Below are 19,545 nucleotides of genomic sequence, written 5' to 3'. Positions count from 1 at the left end.
TAAAATAATCACTCTTAATAACTGTATCCTTATATTTCTTCTCTATTCATATTTATGCATTTTTATTGTTTTATTGATTTGACATTGTTTAAATTGCAGTGCATCAAAAACTATTTTTTTTACCTTCACTGTTTTAACATATAACGGTAAGTACACAGCAGGTGTATCATGCTTTTCATATCTCCTATTACTAAGTCACTTAGCAGCAGGAGAAAAGACTGGGAAAGACTCAGACGAATTCTGTGCTTGTTGTTATGTGCCCCTTTAATTAACTCATTTAATTGACATAACAACCATGTAAGGAAAATGTTCCCCCTACTTTAGAGAGATGATATCTTAGAGAAGGACTTGCCTGAGTTTATAGAGTAACCTCATGGTTACCTTGGGTATCCTTGAGATAGGAACTTAGGGCTACAAGTCTCCTAAGAATGTTCTTATACATCTCAACAGAAGCAAGAGAGAGAGAGAGAGAGAGAATGAAGGAACCAACTAGAGAGTTGCAGAATGGTTTGCAGAGGAGTGAGGGGATAATGAGATAATAGGTTCTTTCCAATGAACAAAGATTTTCTGTTTAACCTACCTGATCTAAAATTTGAGAGAATACAATCAAATAAAGGGAGCAATGGGAGGAAGAAGAAGTAGTTCAAGTTCTAGTACCATTAAACAGATTTTCTTTTAAGCTAAGCAGTCATATGGCCACTTGAGTTATATTTTTAAACTATCTTTGGAACCTGATTATTTTAACAAGTGCTGCCCAATTGCTGTATTATTTAAAATAAAAGCTTCTTAAATTTCTAATTAGTATTTATTTTTAAAATTTCTGTCATTTTAAGGGCCTGGTGAAGATAAAATTTTTTCTTTCTTTAGGTTGATTCTGCTTAGGCAAACTCATCAGAGGTAATTTAAATTTTATTGTTTTATTGTTGGGTAGTCAGGGTGCTAGTCTGAGAATCTGAGTTGGTAATATGCTCTTTTCCTGAAAACATAACTGAGAGATCATCCCACTTGCATGTATCTTATGAAATTTGGAGAGAAATGAGGTGAAGACTATGCATCGTCTTTTTTAGACAAGTTCTATACAGAACACCTTCTGTAGCTAACCATGGCGAATTCTCTGCTGAGAGTGATTCTGCCCCCACAGGCTCTCTGGCAACGTCAAGAGACACATTTGGTTATCATACCTTGAAGGGAAGGGAATGTTCTGGCACCTAGTGAGTAGAGGGCAGGGACACCATTAAAGATCCTATGAGGCCCAACCCTGCCTCCTCGAACAAGAAAGGATCTTCTCTACAATGTTAATGATGCTGTGGTCAAGAAACCTCCTCCAGAAAGGTCCTTTGAATTCTGCTCTCACTATGCAACCTGTATCATCAGAAGATAGAAAATGAAGAAAGAAATGCATAAGAATGAGGCTTAATCGGCTTAGAATAAATATTGCTTGTTTTTCTCCTCTCCTTTACTTTCAAGTTAGGTGAGGATGGCTCCAAGAGACTCCCTCAGGGATTTGAAGGCGGCAGCTGCAAGATGGGAGAATGTTCTCTCACAGTAACTGGAAGTGCGCTGATTGGCAGAGACCGGCCTCCTCACCTGATTCTGACACAGGAGGAAGGCGAGGATGGAGAGTTCTCAGAAGTGCTTGACATGCATTCTGAGTTTTAGAGTATACACGAATAAAGAAACTGCTATGGAGTCTCTTGACGGCTGCCTGGAGAATTGTAAAATTGAGAAACGGACTGGAGTGGTCTGTGATAGGCGGCCCAAGGAGGGGGCCAGTAACCAGCAGGTGGAAACTTCAACTCTCAGTCTGACAAGAATAGATGAGTTTTCTCTGGGCTAATTGAGCACCTTAAAAAGTCACTGGGCTCAAGATATTTTGGTGGGCCCATGCCCAGGGGAATCGCCTGCCTAGGTGAGAAGCCCCCAGCAGCATGAAGTTAGAGGATACCTGCCAGTAGCCGGAGATGAACGGCGGAGCGCCACAAGAGGTCAGGTGGGTATTGTTTTGCTCGCTCGAGGACATAGTAGGGTAAGAAGGTCACTGCAGGGCCTATGGAAGAGCCGTGAACATGGTCCACAAGCCAGGGAGTGTGTAGGCATCTGCCATACTGAAGGAACAAAAGATCAGATGATAAAGTGCTCTGTCCTATTTCCCACCCCATGTCTGCCCCTCGGAGCTACTACAGTGGGAGAGAAAGAAGACCACACAGCCTCAGAGAGGGAGAAAAGGAGCAAAATAAGGGGAGGAGGGAAGGGGAAGTGAAATAAGGAAGAGTGAAAGCCCGTCTTCCCCACAGATGTCTCTGAACGTGGGTCATCTGTAAATTGATGTGATGATAGACTGAGTTGGGTATGAAATCGCAGTGTTGGTGTACACTAGGCTTTGTAACATCTGAAAGCCACTTTCAATTTCCAAAGTGTGACTTTTTTCTCATAAATGAAGGGACTAGAAGGCAGAAGGAATCACTGAAAGGGTTGTCCCAGACCAGAAAAGATATCTATCTCTGCATGTCTGAAGGAAGTGGTTGGAGGAAAAAATATTTCTGGCTGGTTTCCTATAGAGTTCGACCTGTTTTTTTTTTAAAGTGTCAGTTCTATTGGCCTTTGTCCCACACCTCATGTGGGTCAGCATCTTGTTTTAAATGTTTATGGGTGCTAAATCATTTAAGCTTTGCAATATCCCCAAAGCGAATAATTATTATCCCCATTTAAAGATGAGGAGGAAAAGGTCTGTGCAGGGTAAATAATGTATCATAATGAAAAAAGGGGATCCATACTTTGTAGGTTCTGTGTTTTGAAAGTTTCTCCAATCACTAATAATTTAGGAAATAATGTGGCTGCTTCTGGAGTTCTGAACAACAGAGAAAGGAATTTTAGCATTAATAAAAAATTATTCCGATACGGAAATTAACAGGACAGTTTAACTATAAGAAAAATGGTATTCTGCTTTTCACTCAGAGTCACATGTCCTTTGTGAGCTCCTAAGATTTTGCCCTTTTCTTACAGATTTAGAAGTTCTTCCTTTACATACTGATATAGCCATCCCCTGAAACATCCTATCCTTTAGTACTAGGGCTGTTTGCATTCTGAATTATTAAACAGGCTGACAACTGAGTTGAGTGAGAAATGAGTTTCTCTGAGTTGCATTGGAGTTTCTGCAGAAGGCAGAAGAGCTCATTGAGGTGATGGTTGGTTGATTTAATATCCAGTCGCTGGTGTCCATTTCTCTACCACCAGTTACATGGCTGATCCTCTATGTGTGGCAAAGAGGTGCTAAAATACAGCAAATTAAGAATTAGTTTTTATTAGATCCTGCTGTTTGTTTTCACTGTTTGGATCTTAAAACTCCCAGAGAGCTCTGATTCCAGGGGTGAAATGAAACCATTTTGCTACCTTATTTGTCTTTTACAAAGCCTACTAAACTAATTGTTAAATAACAAAGCAGAGAGAGAGAGGCGGGGAAGCAGGCTCACCACCCAGCAGAGAGCCCGATGCGGGGCTTGATCCCAGGACCCTGAGATGATGGCCTGAGCTGAAGGCAGAGGTTCAATCCACTGAGCCACCCAGGTGCCCCTGGGTTTGCAATCTTTTTTTTTTTATTAATTATTTTAATTAATGTATAACGTACTATTTGCCCCAGGGGTACAGGTTTGTGAATCGTCAGGCTTACACACTTTACAGCACTCAGCATATCATATATCCTCCCCAATGTCCATAACCCAACCACCCTCTCCACACCCCACCCCCACCAACCCTCTGTTTGGTTTGTAAGATTAAGAATCTCTTATGGTTTATCTCCCGATCCCATCTTGTTTCATTTTTCCCTTCCCTAACCCCCAAGCCATGCATTGTGCCTCTCAAGTTCCTCATATCATGGAGATCATATAATAATTGATCAAATAATACTGTCTAGTTCCATTCACGTCGTTGCAAATGGCAATATTTCATTTCTTTTGACGGCTGCTTAGTATTCCATTGTATATATATCTTCTTTATCCATTCATTTGTTGATGGACATCTAGGTTCTTTCCATAGTTTGGCCATTGTGGACATTTCTACTATAAACATTCAGGTGCACGTGCCCCTTTGGATCACTACATTTGTATCTTTAGGGTAAATACCCAGTAGTGTGATTGCTAGATCATTGGGTAGCTCTATTTTCAACTTTTTGAAGAACCTTCATACTGTTTTCCAGAGTGGCTGCACCAGCTTGCATTCCCACCAAGAGAGTAGGAGCATTTCCCTTTCTCCACATCCTCTCCAATGTCAGTCATTTCCTGACTTGTTAATTTTCGCCATTCTGACTGGTGTGAGTTGGTATCTCATTGTGGTTTTGATTTGTATTTCCCTGATGCTGAGTGATGTGCAGCACTTTTTCATTTGTCTGTTGGCCATCTGGATGTGTTCTTTGCAGAAATGTCTGTTCATGTCCTCTCCCCATTTCTAGATTGGATTATTTGTTCTTTGGGTGTTGAGTTTGATAACTTCTTTATAGATTTTGGATACCATGCCTTTATCTGATATGTCATTTGCAAATATCATCTCCCATTCTGTCAGTTATCTTTGGATTTTGTTGACTGTTTCCTTTGCTGTGCAAAGGCTTTTGATCTTGTTGAAGTCCCAATAGCTCATTTTTGCCCTTGCTTCCTTTACCTTTTGTGATGTTTATAGGAAGAAGTTTCTGCAGCTGAAGTTGAAGAGGTTGCTGCCTTTGTCCTCCTCAAGAATTTTGATGCATTCCTTTCTCACACTGAGGTCATTCATCCATTTTCAGTCTATTTCTGGGTGGGGTGTAAGGAAATGGTCCAGTTTCATTCTTCTGCATGTGGCTGTCCAATTTTCCCAACACCATTTGTTGAAGAGACTGTCTTTTTTCCATTGGACATTCTTTTTTGCTTTGTTGAAGGTTAGTTGACCATAGAGTTGAAGGTCTATTTCTGGGCTCTCTATTCTGTTCCATTGATCTGTGTGTCTGTTTTGTGACAGTACCATACTGTTTTGATGATTACAGCTTTGTAATAGAGCTTGAAGTCTGGGATGGTGATGCCACCAACTTTGGCTTTCTTTTTCAAAATTCCTCTGGCTATTTGGGGTCTTTTCTGGTTCCATATAAATTTTAGGATTCTTTGTTCCATTTCTTTGAAAAAAATTGATCATAGTTTGATAGGGATTGCATTAAATGTGTAGATTGCTTTAGGTAGCATAGACATTTTCACAATACTTGTTCTTCCAATCCATGAGCATGGAACGTTTTTCCATTTCTTTATGTCTTTCTTAATTTCTTTCATGAGTACTATATAGTTTTTTGAGTACAGATTCTTTGCCGCTTTGGTTAGGTTTATTCCTAGGTATCTTATGGTTTTGGGTGCAATTGTAAATGGGATTGACTCCTTAATTTCTCTTTCTTCTGTCTTGCTGTTGGTGTATAGAAATGCAACTGATTTCTGTAAATTGATTTTATATCCTGACACTTTACTGAATTCCTGTATGAGTTCTAGCAGCTTTGGAGTGGAGTCTTTTGGGTTTTCCACATAAAGTATCATATCATCTGCAAAGAGTGAGAGTTTGACTTCTTTGCCAATTCGGATGCCTTTAATTTTTTTGTTGTCTGATTGCTGAGACTAGGACTTCCAGTACTATGTTGAATAGTAGTGGTGATAGTGGACATCCCTGCCATTTTCCTGGCCTTAGGGGAAAAGCTCTCAGTTTTTCTCCATTGAGAATGATATTCGCTGTGGGTTTTTCATAGGTGACTTTGAGGATATTGAGGTATGCACTCTCTATGCCTACCCTTTGAAGAGTTTTGATCAGGAAAGGATGCTGTACTTTGTCAAATGCTTTTTCAGCATCTACTGAGAGTGTCATATGGTTCTTGTTCTTTCTTTTATTAATGCATTGTATCACATTGATTGATTTGTGGTTGTTGAACCAACCTTGCAGCCCAGGAATAAATCCCACTTGGTCGTGGTGAATAATCCTTTTAATGTACTGTTGGATCCTATTGGCTAGTATTTTGGTAAGAATTTTCGCATCTGTGTCCATCAAGGATATTGGTCTGTAATTCTTCTTTTTGATGGGGTCTTCATCTGGTTTTGGGATCAAGGTAACGCCGGCCTAATGAATTGAGTTTGGAAGTTTTCCTTCCATTTCTATTTTTTGCAACAGTTTCAGGAGAATAAGTATTAATTCTTCTTTAAATGTTTAGTAAAATTCCCCTGGGAAGCTGTCTGGCCCTGGGCTCTTGTTTGTTGAGAGATTTTTGATGACGGCTTCAATCTCCATACTGGTTATGGGTCTGTTCAGGTTTTCTATGTCTTCCTGGTTCAGTTTTGATAGTTTATATGTCTCTAGGAATGCATCCATTTCTTCCAGATTGTCAAATTTGCTGGCATATACTTGCTTATAATATGTTCTTATAATTGTTTGTATTTCTTGGGTATTGGTTGTGATATATCCTCTTTCGCTCCTGATTTTCTTTATTTGGGTTCTTTCTCTTTTCTTTTTGATAAGTGTGGCCAAGGGTTTATCATTTTATTAATTCTTTCAAAGAACCGGCTCCTGGTTTCATTGATCTGTTCTACTGTTATTTTGGTTTCTATTTCATTGATTTCTGCTCTGATCTTTATTATTTCTCTTCTCATGCTGGGTTTTGGCTTTCTTTGCTGTTCTTTCTCCAGCTCCTTTCAGTGTAGGGTTAGTTTGTGTATTTGAGACCTTTCTTGTTTCTTGAGAAAGGCTTGTATGGCTATATACTTTCCTCTCAGGACTGCCTTTGCTGTGTCCCACAATTTTTGAACAGCTATGTTTTCATTTTCATTTGTTTCCATGAATTTTTTCACTTCTTTAATTTCCTGGTTGATCCATTCATTCTTTAGTAGGATGCTCTTTAGCCTCCATGTATTTGAGTTCTTTCCTACTTTCCTCTTGGGATTGAGTTCTAGCTTCAGAGCATTGTGATCTGAAAATATGCTTGGAATGATCCCAGTCTTTTGGTACTGGTTGAAACCTGATTGGTGACCCAGGATGTGATCTGTTCTGGAGAATGTTCCATGTGCACTAGAGAAGAATGTGTATTCTGTAGCTTTGGGATGGAATGTTCTGAATATATCTGTGATGTCCATCTAGTCCAGTGTGTCATTTAAGGTCTTTATTTCCTTGTTGATCTTTGGCTTAGATGATCTGTCCATTTCAGTGAGGGGGTCTTAAAGTCCCTTACTATTATTGTATTATTGTCAATGTGTTTCTTTGATTTTGTAATTATTTAGTTTATATAGTTGGCCTCTCCCATGTTAGGGGCATGTTAGATCTTCTTGTTGGACAGACCCTTTGAGTATGATAGAGTGTCCTTCGTCATCTCTTATTATAGTCTTTGGCTTAAAATCTAATTTATCTGATATAAGGATTGCCATCCCAGCCTTCTTTTGATGTCCACTAGCATGGTAAATTGTTTTCCACTCCCTCACTTTAAATCTGGAGGTGTCTTTGGGTCTAAAATAAGTTTCTTGTGGACAGCATATTGATGGGTTTTGGTTTTTTATCCATTCTGATACCCTGTATCTTTTTATTGGGGCATTTAGCCCATTTACATTCAGGGTAACTATTGATAGATATGAATTTAGTTCCATTATATTGCCTGTAAGGTGATTGTTATTGTATATTGTCTCTGTTCCTTTCTGGTGTACTACTTTTAGCTCTCTCTTTGCTTAGGGGGGACCCCTTTCAATATTTCCTGTAAGGTTGGTTTGGTGTTTGCAAATTCTTTTAATTTTTGTTTGTCCTGGAAGCTTTTTATTTCTTATTCTATTTTCAATGATAGCCTAGCTGAATATAGTATTCTTCGCTGCATATTTTTCTCATTTAGTGTTCTGAATATATCATGCCGGTTCTTTCTGGTCTGTCAGGTCTCTGTGGATAAGTCTGCTGCCAATCTAATATTTCTTCCATTGTATGTTACAGACTTCTTGTCCGGAGCTACTTTCAGGATTTTCAATTTGTCACTAAGACTTGTAAGTTTCAGTATTAGATGACGGGGTGTGGACCTATTTTTATTGGTTTTGAGGGGAATTCTCTGTGCCTCCTAGATTTTGATGCTTGTTCCCTTTGCCATATTAGGGAAATTCTCTGCTATAATTTGCTCCACTATACCTTCTGCCCCCTCTCTCTCTTTTCTTCTTCTGGGATCCCAATTATTCTAATATTGTTTCATCTTATGGTATCACTCATCTATCGAATTCTCCCCTCATGGTCCAGTAGTTGTTTGTCTCTCTATTGCTCAGCTTCTTTATTCTCCATCTTTTGGTTTTCTATATCACTAATTCTCTCTTCTACCTCATTTATCCTAGCAGTAAGAGCCTCCATCTTTTATTGCACCTCATTAATGGCTTTTTTAAAATTTTAAATTTAAAACCTAACTTGGTTAGATTTTCGTTCTTTTAATTCTCCAGAAAGAGATTTTATTTCTCCAGAAATTGTTTCTCTAATATCTTCCATGCCTTTTTTGAGCCTGGCTAGCACCTTGAGAATCGTCATTCTGAACTCTAGTTCTGACATATTACCAATGTCCGTATTGATTAGGTTCCTCACCTTCAGTACTGCCTATTGTTCTCTTTTCTGTGGTGAGTTTTTCTGCCTTGTCTTTTTATCTAGATAAGAATATATGAATGAGAGAATAAAATATTAAATTGGTTGCAAAGACCACTGAAAAATGTATGCTAACCAAATCATAAGAGACCCAAAACCAGGGGGAGAAGAAAGGCGTAAAAAAGAAATTTTAAAAAAATTATATGTATATATGTGTGTGTGTGTGTGTGTGTGTGTGTAAATAGACTGGTAAATAGAACAGAGTCACCCACATAATTTTGGGGGTATTTTGGTCTCTTAGAAGAAACTACCTCCTAAAATTTTAAAGAAAGAAAAACTTATATATATATACAAGAATAAGAGTAAGCACAATGAAGGATGGAATATGAGTGTAAAGATGAAAGCTTAAAAAATTTTCTTAAAAAAGGAATTGATATGTTGGTTGGAAAAAGGAAAAAAAAAGAGGAGAGAATGCTCAGGCTGGAGAGTAGAACAAAGCCATGTACTAGATTAGCATGTATTTTGATTTAGTAGAAGAAATTTATCCCAAAATTTTTTAGAAAAAAAAACTCCCATATTTATACATAAAATAAGGTTAAATACAATGAAGGGATAAAATATGACTATAACAGTGAAGGTTTAAAAACTTTTTTTAAAGGTATTGTTAAGATAAAGTAGTTTAAAAAATTAAAAGAAGAAAGAGAAAAAGCTAATAGAACAAGAAAAAAATAAAAGAAAAAAATTTTTACTTTGCAAGACTAAAGGATCATGGGGAAAGAGCCATGAATTATATGCGTTGCTTTCCCCTAGTTCTGGAGTTCTGCTGTTCTCCTTGATCAGTAAGCTTGGTCTTGTCTGGATGTTCTTGCTGATCTTCTGTGGGAGGGGCCTCTTGCAGAGATTATCAAATGTCTTTGCCCAAGGCAGAATTGCACCGCCCCTGCCAGGGACCAGGCTAAGTAATCTGCCCAGGTTCGCTCTCAGGAATTTTTGTTCCCTGAACATTTTCTGTAGAGCTTTGGAGGATGGGAATGAAAATGGTGGCCTCCCAGTCTCTAGCCCCAGAGGAGCCAAGAGCTCAGGGCCCCACTCCTCAGTGTGCCCCCAGAGATAAGCAGTCAATCTCTCCTGTCTCCCTGGTCTCTGGCTGGACTCCGAGCTCACCCAGATTGTGACAGAGCATTTCTATCTCTGTCACACAGCCCTGCCCGGAGTCTCCAAACCCAGCAGATTCCTGCCATGCTGCTCCTACCAGAGCAGGAAGGTGAGTATCCCTGGATGTGCCATTTGTGGGGTCCCTGCTTGAAGAGCAGTGGCCCAACAGTGCCTTGGATCATGATTTAAGGAACCTGGAGCTGAAAGTTCACTCCTCGTCTCCAGCTCCTTCTCTTCAGCCAGCTTCCGCTCTGTTACCTGGGCACTCTGCCACACTTAGGCACCCCCAGTTTTCTGTGACCCTGTGGGTCCTGAGACCACACTGTCCCCACAAGAGCTCTACCCCCGCTTAGCCTTTGGAGCGATGTCCCTCACTGGAGCAGACTTCTGAAAGTTCTGATTTTGTGCTCCGCTGCTCCACCGCTTGCTGGGAGCCGCACGCCCCCCCCACCCGTCTATTTTCCCATCACTTTGGATTCATTTCTCTGCAAAGGTAGGACTACCTTTCGGAATGTGGTTGATTTTCTGTCCCTAGAATTGCTGCTCTTCTTCTCTTCTATTTCCTGTTGAGTTTGTAGGTGTTCAGAATGGTTTGATACCTATCTAGCTGAACTCCTAGGTTCTGATGTCATTTCAGTCTGCTACTCCTCTGCCATCTTGCCTCTCTCTGGGTTTGCATACTTAAATGAAGTTTTCAAGCCTTGGGACTCTTTTTTGTTGCAGATTTTATGTTTGCTCTCCCTTTAACCTCTCAAGTACTAGATTCCCTGAAACTGGGAGACACTCCATTTTGAGTGTAAGATTTGCCATGCTTAGTGATGAGAAGGATCTGTTCAGTTCAGTCAACAAAGAGTTGCTAAGGACTCATGTGTCTTGGTGTCAAGGAGGTTGATATCCCTCTAACTTCTGGACTTGAAACTCTTTTCTGATCCCTTACTCTCAGATAAGTAAAAAGCAATACCATCTACCCAGCTTGTACAGACTGAATTCTTGGTATCACCTGGATCTCTCCAAATATAGTCAATCATCTAATTCCATTGATTCTGCACGTTACTGTCTCAGGAATCTAGACCCATGTCACCCATCTCACTCTGCTAACTTAGTCCAGCCCACTGTCTTTTCTTATACAGGTTATTTATAAGAGCTTCTTAATTGAACTTCTTGACACCTGTCTTTTCCACTTTTCATTCATTTTACAAAGTGATATTTATAAAATAAAAGTTTTATAGGGTTAGCTCCCCCACCAAACAACATCTCAGTAGCATTTTATTGCCCAAATTATGAAACCCTAAATCCATTGCAGATGTGTAAGTCCCTTGTGACATGGCTCTGCTTTCCTCTGCAAAATCCCTTTGAACATGATCATCATCCACTGGGCTCAGAGGCTAGGGGAAGATTAATTGTAAAGCAAAAAAGACTATTGTTTTGTTCTGTTATTCTTTCCCGTTATTTTTCCAGCATTCCCTTCCTGTTTCCTTGCAACACTCCTCCCTAACTAAACCTGGTGAGTTTTCCATCATCTTTAAGTTTCATCTCATGCATTACTTTTCACTTGGGCCGAGTTGGGTCTCTGGTTACATGATCACCATCATTCTGTATTACCCCCTCTGTCACACCATTTACCACATTCTCCCCACTCTGGTCTCTCAGCTCTGTGTGGTGGACACTGTGTCTTTTTTTTTTTTTTCCCCCTCACTGAATTGTGGTAAATAATATTTGCTAATGTAATGATTTTCTCTAAAACCTAGTACTTTTGGAGATTTCTGACCTAGATTTTGAAAAATATTACATATTGATAGATGTGTACACACATACACACACACACACACACACACTCTCTCTCTCTCTCTCCTACCTTTCTTCTGGTTATTATATTTTGTGTACCATCCTCAGAGAATCTGAGAAGAGTGCTATATGAGTCCAAGAACAGGATTGGACAATGATTCTTTACTTAATTGGGTTGTTAATCCTACATGCCTGTGGTGATAAACCCCAGAAAATCTGGATAATCCTATATAGTATTCAGAGAGAGCTGGAAACAGCTATAAATACATATCAAACTGTCAAATACCATTATCATTGAGACAACTCTGCAGTCCTTCCAAATTATATTAGGCTATTCTTGTTTCCCAACGTCTTCCCATGCCTTTTCCTATTTTGTCCTTGTTATTCCCTTCACTTTCTATGCTCTTACTCTGTCTACCCAACCCTCTCCCATTTCTCCCTTTTCTTTCTTCCTTTGTATTTATCTATCTATTTATTGACATTTTTCTCATCTGCCTCCATGATTCTGCCTTCAGGAATTGTCATCCTTTCTCACTCTTCTTGCTTTTCTCTCCTGTCCATCATTCCCTTATCGCATTTCTTTTAGGGGTGGTAAAGACTTCCGGGTCTGTCTTCTCTCACTCCATTTACATTGTCTTCTCTGTCTTCTTCTCTTGCTCCACCCTCTGGCCCCTGTGGGGTACTGTGAGCACCGGACTGTGCCTCCTGGTGTGGAGGGCTGTTGCCTGCAGGCCACAGTAAGCCCCAGCATTCTCCTAGGCAGCCCTCTTTATTCTAGATTAGCATCCATATGACTCACAGGCAGGGAAAGTAGTTGAAATTCCATAGATAAGCAAATAATTCTTGGCAGTTTCCAAATGAAAGCAACTGTACTGCCAAAAGGCTTCTGTTTACCACACAAAACAAATGTTGTTCCTCTTTCAATTCCAAAAAAGCATCTTAAAAGCATCCTTTCACAAGAACATTGTTCTAGCCTTTATGTCTAATTAGATGTAAAGAAAATCCTTTGTTATTTTTGCTACACAATTTAGGCTTGGCTAATAACCAGAGATAAATAATAGTTTACCCCTGTTGGTTTCTGTAGCAACACGCTTCTGAATAAAATAAGTTCACAGGCTCAGTACAAATTCAGTGAAAGGCCTTTCTTTCCTATATTCCTTTCTCTCTCTTCCTTGATTCCTTTGACCTCATAGTAATCCTTTTTTATTTTTTTTCTTTGGGAGCTTGGCAGTATGGTTTCCATAAATATTTTGAGGAAAACAGCCTAGTTCCTTTTTTTTTTTTCTTCTTCATTGCCCCATTCTATATGTTTTCATCTAGAAGGCACCTTGAGTCTATTGGCTTCTCTAGTTGTAACTTAGCTGTTCCGTTGAGACTGGATGCGATGGGTGGTAAGCAAAGGCATCAGAACACAGGCGATTGGCCCATGCGGCATTGGCAGGGTAGCTACACCAATGTTTGAAGTTTTTTTGTTTGTTTGTTTTGTTTTGTTTTTGTTTTTGTTTTCCTCCATATACACAGTCTTTTCTTTTTTCTTTTCCCTGAAACCAAAGTAAATTTCTCCTGGTTTGTGCCTTTGTTGAGATTCCTTTACTCAGTACGCTAGTGGTGTTCTTTACTTCCACAGTCTTCATTTTGGTTTTTTATCCACGTCACCCATTGCATCTGCTCTGAACACAGTGTCTTTGGGTGCCTACCTACTTGTGTTTGCTGCTTCTCTGATGTTCAAGCACAGATGAAAGGGCAAATGTGTGGCAAGGACCCCAGACCTGGAATAGATCCCTCCTGGAGCTAAGGCAAAGCATGCATTCTAGCACATGGCCAAGTCAGGAGACAGGGCTTTGGTTCTGACTTCACCATAGACTGCCATGTGGCCTTGAGCAAATCTCTTGTCTGATCTATGCCTTTAAACTTTTATCCTCTTTCCCTATTTGGCATTCTTATTACGGAATCAAGTGAGATGCAGTGGTGACATTTTTGAAGAAAAAATTTAAGTATTATTTTGACATGAGTTTTATGCTTCTGGAAGGATAAAATTGTACATATTATTTGGCCCTCTGTCAGTGCTATTGCTCTAAGGTTCTTTTCTTGAATTTGGAACTTGGAATGGAGAGAGAGCGAGAGCACATTTGGTGTTGTATGCCATTAATGCTGATGGTGCTAGACCCATGCAGCAGTCCCCCTGAATGACCCCAATGGCTGGGTATCCAAAGCATTGATTCTTGAATTCTTCTACAAATGTCATTCAGGTACTCTGCCCTGCTTTCCCTTTTTTGAGTAAATCTAGCCATTTCATTGACTTGGGACCAAAAATATCTTAACAACTACAGTCAGTTATAACATGATTGAACTTTCAGTATAAGCAAGCATTGGCTTACTTCATATTCTATGTCGTATAATCTTCACAATAACCTAGTGGGTAGATAACTATTATTATTTTGATTTATTATATTAGGAAACTGAGGTTGACAGAAGTTAAATAATTTAGTTAAGGTTACACTCAGAATATGAAAGCTTTCCAATCCTACACTGATGACCTTAGCCTATATGCTACACTTATTTAAGGCAGCTTGTTTATGTGAGCCAATATATTACAAGAGTTGGCATTGGAACATGGAAGCAGAACAAAAAAGGAATTGTGTTGTTAGGGGAGAATTTGTGGTGGGTAGGAAGGTTTAACAAGCCTTTTAGAATGCTGGGAAAAGCAGAATGGAAAATTCATATTAGCTCTTGGGAAGAATTTCTTGACCATAAGGTTTGTAAGCAAGGGAATAAGTTACTGAGGGGATAGTAAAATTAAAAGGTCTAATAAAATATTAAATAACTATTCATATGGAGTAGTTTATGGAGGCTTTAATGTGAAGGCAGGGAATTGGAATTGAATTCAGCCTTGAAAAATGTTGTGGACTCTTACAAGCGTAAAAAATTTAATAGCTAATAAAAATTTTTTTCCCAATAAGGAGATGCATGGCTTGTAATACTACAAATATCAAAATTATGTATTTTACTCTAAGCATGAATGATCAGGAGTAGTAGCTAATTATAAAGATTGGGATTAAATGAAATTTTAAATTCCTTTGCATATATATAAATTGACATGAAATCATACTGAATATTACTATTTGAGAAATCATGGAAATGCCCCTAAAACTGAAGATAAATAAATTCTTTTATACTTTTTCAAATTGGATAAAATAGGTTCTTAAATCTGTAGGCCAATAGACTTGATCTCAGTCCTCCTGAATATTCTACACTATAATGAGAAAACCTGGAAAAGACCATGATAATCCCTAGGGACCGGGATAGCTTCACTAAGAAAAATCTCTTACTCTCATTTCCTTTTTGGAGATGACGCTACTAAGTTTGTAGCAGGAGAAGGCCAGTGCTATGGAATATCATGATTGTAGCAATGAAAGAATTAAATGGGAAATGGGAAAGTATTGCCAGTATTTTATAAACATTTGAAATTAATTATCAACTATTACAAGAGTGTATTATTAGATTGGTCTCCAACTTGGAGGGGAGGTTTTTTGGGGTTTTTTTGTTTTTTGTTATGTTTTGGTTTGGTTTGGTTTGGTTTGGTTTTGGAGAGAGAGAGAAAGAGAGAAAGCAGGGGAGGGGCAGAGGGAGAGAGAGAATGCCAAGGAGGCTGCATGCCCAGTGAGGATCCTGACACAGGGCTCGATCTCACTACCCTGGGATCACAACCTGAGCTGAAATCAAGACTCTGATGCTTAACTGACATAGCCACCCAGGCACCCCATTGGAGGAAAGTCTTTAGTGGATCTTCCCATAAATCTTATTGTTACTGTCTCCAATCCAGAGGTGTCATCAGAGGATTTGAAATGTTAGTTTTATAAACTTTATAAATTGAAGTGTAATATATATACAGATAAGTGCCCTACACATAAATATAACTCCATGATTTTCATAAAGTTAAGCCACCCTTGTCGCCAGCATCAAGAGCAAAAGAAAACATTACCGGGATTTCAGAAGGTCTCTCATGCTACACATTTCCCATTACCAGATGCCCCTGACTTCTAATACAGTAGATGAGTTTTACCTATTGCTCAAGATTATATCAATGGCATCATATAGTTGGTATTCTTTGGTACACAGCTTATTTTGCTCAGCATCGCATTGGTGAGATTCATCTCTTGTTGCCTGAACAATAATTTGTTCATCCTCATGGCTGTTTGTAGTGCAACAATGCACAAACATTGCCACAATGTATTTAATGTGTTCTACTGCTGATGGACATTTGGCTAGTTTCCAGCTTGGGGATATGAATAGCACTGATGTGAATATCCGTGCAATACTCATGATGTGAATTGTGTGAACATACTTACATACTTCTGTAGTGGCTATGCTGAGAAAATTGCAAGATCATAGGGTGTGCATATTTTCAGTTTGAGTTGAAACAGCTAAGGAGTTTTCAAGGTGATTGTTGCAATTTGTAATTCTACCTGAAGTGCTTGAGAGGTTCAGTTGTTACACATTTGAGCAACGTAAGGTAGGCAGCCACTTTGATTTTAGACATTCTGATGGATGTGTTATGGCATCATTTGTTTTATTTTATATTTTTAGAATTGAGGTGTAATGCAAATACCATAATATTTACTGTTTAAAAATGTACAATTCAGTGCACTTTACAATATTCATGATGTTACACGGCAGTCTCGTTATCTAATTCTGGAATATTTTCATCATCCCAAAAGGAAACCTCACACCTCTTGGCAGCTAAGCACCATTTCCCTCTACACCAGACCCTGAAAACTACGTTCTGTAGTACTTTCTGTCTTTATGGACTTTATTCTAGACATTCTGTATAAAGGGAATCTTACAGTTTGTTTATAACTATCCTTGTTGGTGTAAACTGGTATTGTGTTGTGGTTATGATTTGTATTTTCCTAATGCCTCATGCTAATGAATATCTTCTCGTGCTTATTTTCTATTTGCATATCTTCATTGGAGAAATGCCTATATAAATCCCTTGCCTGTTTATTAATTGAGTTGTCTTTTTATTGTTGAATTGTAATATTTCTTTATAGCCAGTATATTAGAATTTTATTGGATGTATGCTTTGCATTGATACATGACTTTTTCCCCATTTTTATGAGTTGTCTTCAGCTTTCTGGGTGATATTCTTTGGTGCACAAATATGTTTAATTTTGATGAAGTTTAATTTATCAAATTTTTGTTTAGTGGCTTATGCTATTGGTGTCATATTTAAGAAACCATTGCCTAGTTGAAGGTTATAGAGATTGACACCCATATTTTTGTCTGAGAATCTTACGGTTTTGCCTCTTCCATTCAGTTCTTTAATTAATTTTGAGCTTTTTTTCCCCCTTTGGATATAGTGTGAAGTAAGCTTCCAAATTTATTCTTTTGCATGTGGATATCCAGTTATTTCAGCATTATTTATTGAAAAGACCATTCTTTCCCCCAGTGAATTGTCTTGGCACCACTGCTGAAAGTCAATTGCAGTAAATGCTTCTGTGTTTTTTCTGGCTTTATTTTAATTTTCCCTTGCAAGTCATCATACTTAGCAACTATCCCGTATACTTTATTACCATTTAGAGATACTCCTTTGTGAAGCCTTTTGCAAATCTCTGCCATTGTCTTAATTGATTTATAGGAACCCTATGTATTTTTGTATATTAGGTTTTTTTTTAAATTTTAAAAATATGTTATTTATTTATTAGAGAGAGAGAGGGCAAGCACAAGCAGGAGGAGCAGCAGGCAGAGGGAGAAGAAGCAGGCTCCCCACAGAGCAGAGAGCCCAGTGTGGGGCTCTGTCCCAGGACCCCGGGATCATGACCTGAGCGGAAAGCAAAAGCTTAACTAACTGAGCCACACAGGCGCTCTTGTATATTAGGTTTTTTGTCAGTATATGTCTTGTAAGTATTCTCTGCTACCTTATGGAATGATTTTTGACCCTTTTGATGGTGTCTTAATAAATAAGACTTCAAAGTTTTAGTGTAGTTCAATTTATCATTTTTCCCTTTATAGTTAGTGATCTGCATCCTTATTAAGTAATTTTAGCCAATGCAATTTTTGAAATATTTTATTTTTCTAAAATGCTGATCATTTTACCTTTCACAGATCTCCAGTCCGTCTGGAATTGATATATGTGTATAGCATGGAGATAGATTTAGTTTTGATATATGGTTAACCAACTGAATCAAAATCATTTATTAAAAAGAGCCCCTTTTCTCTACTGCACTGGAGCGTCACTTACATTATAAACAAGAGTATTGAGTCTATGCGGGTCTGTTCCTGTACTTCCTCTTCTATATCATTCATGTCTGTTTCTCATCTCTCTCTCTCTCTGTTCCATTGGTCTATTTTTTAATCTCCATTCAGCAGCAGCCTGCTATCCAAATTACTATTACTTTATAATAAGCTTCGATATTTGGATAAATCTTACAGCTTTGTTCTTTTTCAACATCATGTTGGCTATTCTTGATCATTCATTTTCAATGTAAGTTTTAAAATCAATTTGTCAATGTCTACACAAAAATAAATCTCTCAGGGATTCTGATTGAGATTGCATTGGATCTGCAAATCAATTGGAGAATAGATATCTCTATAATGAGCCTTCTAATCCATGGGTAACATATGTCCCTCTATTTATATTTTCTTTAATTCCTCCCAATATTAACTTTAGGTGACGAGGTCTTCTGAATCTTTTGTTGGATCTATTACAATGTATTTGGTTTATTTGATGCTATTGAAAATGGTATCTTCCTGGTTTACCATTCCTCTTTATCATTGAGAAATATCTTCCTTTATCTCATTTATTGTCTCAAATCTGCTTGCTTGGTTAAGGGTGTCCCATTTCTTTTCTTTCTTTTTTTTTTTTTTTTAAGATTTTAGTTATTTATTTGACAGGGAGAGACTCAGCAAGAGAAGGAACACAAGCAGGGGGAGTGGGAGAGGGAGAAGCAGGCTTCCTGCTGAGCAGGGAGCCCGAGGCAGGGCTTGATCCCAGGACCCTGGGATCATGACCTGAGCCTAAGGTGGAAGCTTAACGACTGAACCACCCAGGCGCCCAAAGTGTCCCTTTTATTCCCAACTTTTTGGTATTTGTAGATTTAAGGTGGCTTTCTTGTAAGCAGCGTGTAACAACATTTTCCTTTTTTATCCAATCTAGTTATAATATTTACTTGACTATTTAGTTTACTTCTATATGTGTTTATTGTTCCTACCATTTTATTATTTATCTCCAGTTAGCCCACCTGTTTTATGTTCCCTTTTCTTGACATGTTTAGTATTTAAGTATTTTTATCAATCTGTTTTTCTCCTTGACTAATTTGTTAGAGATCCTTTGGTTTTGCTCTCATTCCTAACATTTAACTGGTTAACCTGAGGATTATAAAAGGCATTTTAGCTTATTAGAGTCTAATGAAAATGATTACTTTGACCACTTGCTTGATATTGTTAGGACTTGACACACTTTAACTTCATTTACCACCTGCTGCTCACAATTTGTGTTGCCATGTATTTCAATTAGGGCATATTAAACATATTGTGATGCCTTTTTTTTAAGTTGATAGATTTTGACTTATTCCATGTGCTTACCACCTCCATTTCTGGTTGTTTCTTCCTGAATTTCCATGTTTCCCCCTAGGAGTCATTTTTCTGCTGTCTGGGGAACTCCATTTGCCATTTCTTTTCCTGCGTGTCTGGTGGGGACACATTTTCTCATTTTGGGGGGTTTGTTTTGCTCTTGCTTTTGCTTAGAGGTAAGGAACAGATGATATTAGCAATCCCCTCTTCCCTTTTACTCCCGCTCTAGCTGTAGACAAAGCCTATCCAGGGGACGTTTTGATTCTGCAGAGAAGATACATTTATCCATTGTCACCTTCTCATAATCACAGGCAGAGAGGGAATGAAAGAGACCCAACTATTGATGTTTTGACCTTTGAATAGATTCAGTCCTAGAAACTGAGAAGGATGGGCCAATGGCTATCTTTCATCAACCAAAGGGTCAATTTTGCTTGAGTAGAGTGACTCCACATGAAA

General features: G+C 38.5%; 1 long non-coding RNA gene across 1 annotated transcript in view; it reads left to right on the top strand.

The window, feature by feature from the left end:
* Nucleotides 1-19,545, top strand: part of LOC125083187 (uncharacterized) — a 73,434-nt gene that overhangs the window by 22,115 nt on the left and 31,774 nt on the right. The window contains exon 3 of the long non-coding RNA XR_007122209.1: nt 1,468-1,990. This is a non-coding gene — a long non-coding RNA (uncharacterized LOC125083187). The remainder of the gene's footprint in view (nt 1-1,467; nt 1,991-19,545) is intronic.

This window comes from Lutra lutra, chromosome 13, assembly GCF_902655055.1.
Source record: "Lutra lutra chromosome 13, mLutLut1.2, whole genome shotgun sequence".
Lineage (NCBI taxonomy): Eukaryota > Metazoa > Chordata > Mammalia > Carnivora > Mustelidae > Lutra > Lutra lutra.
This window is presented reverse-complemented; position numbering and strand designations above follow the sequence as displayed.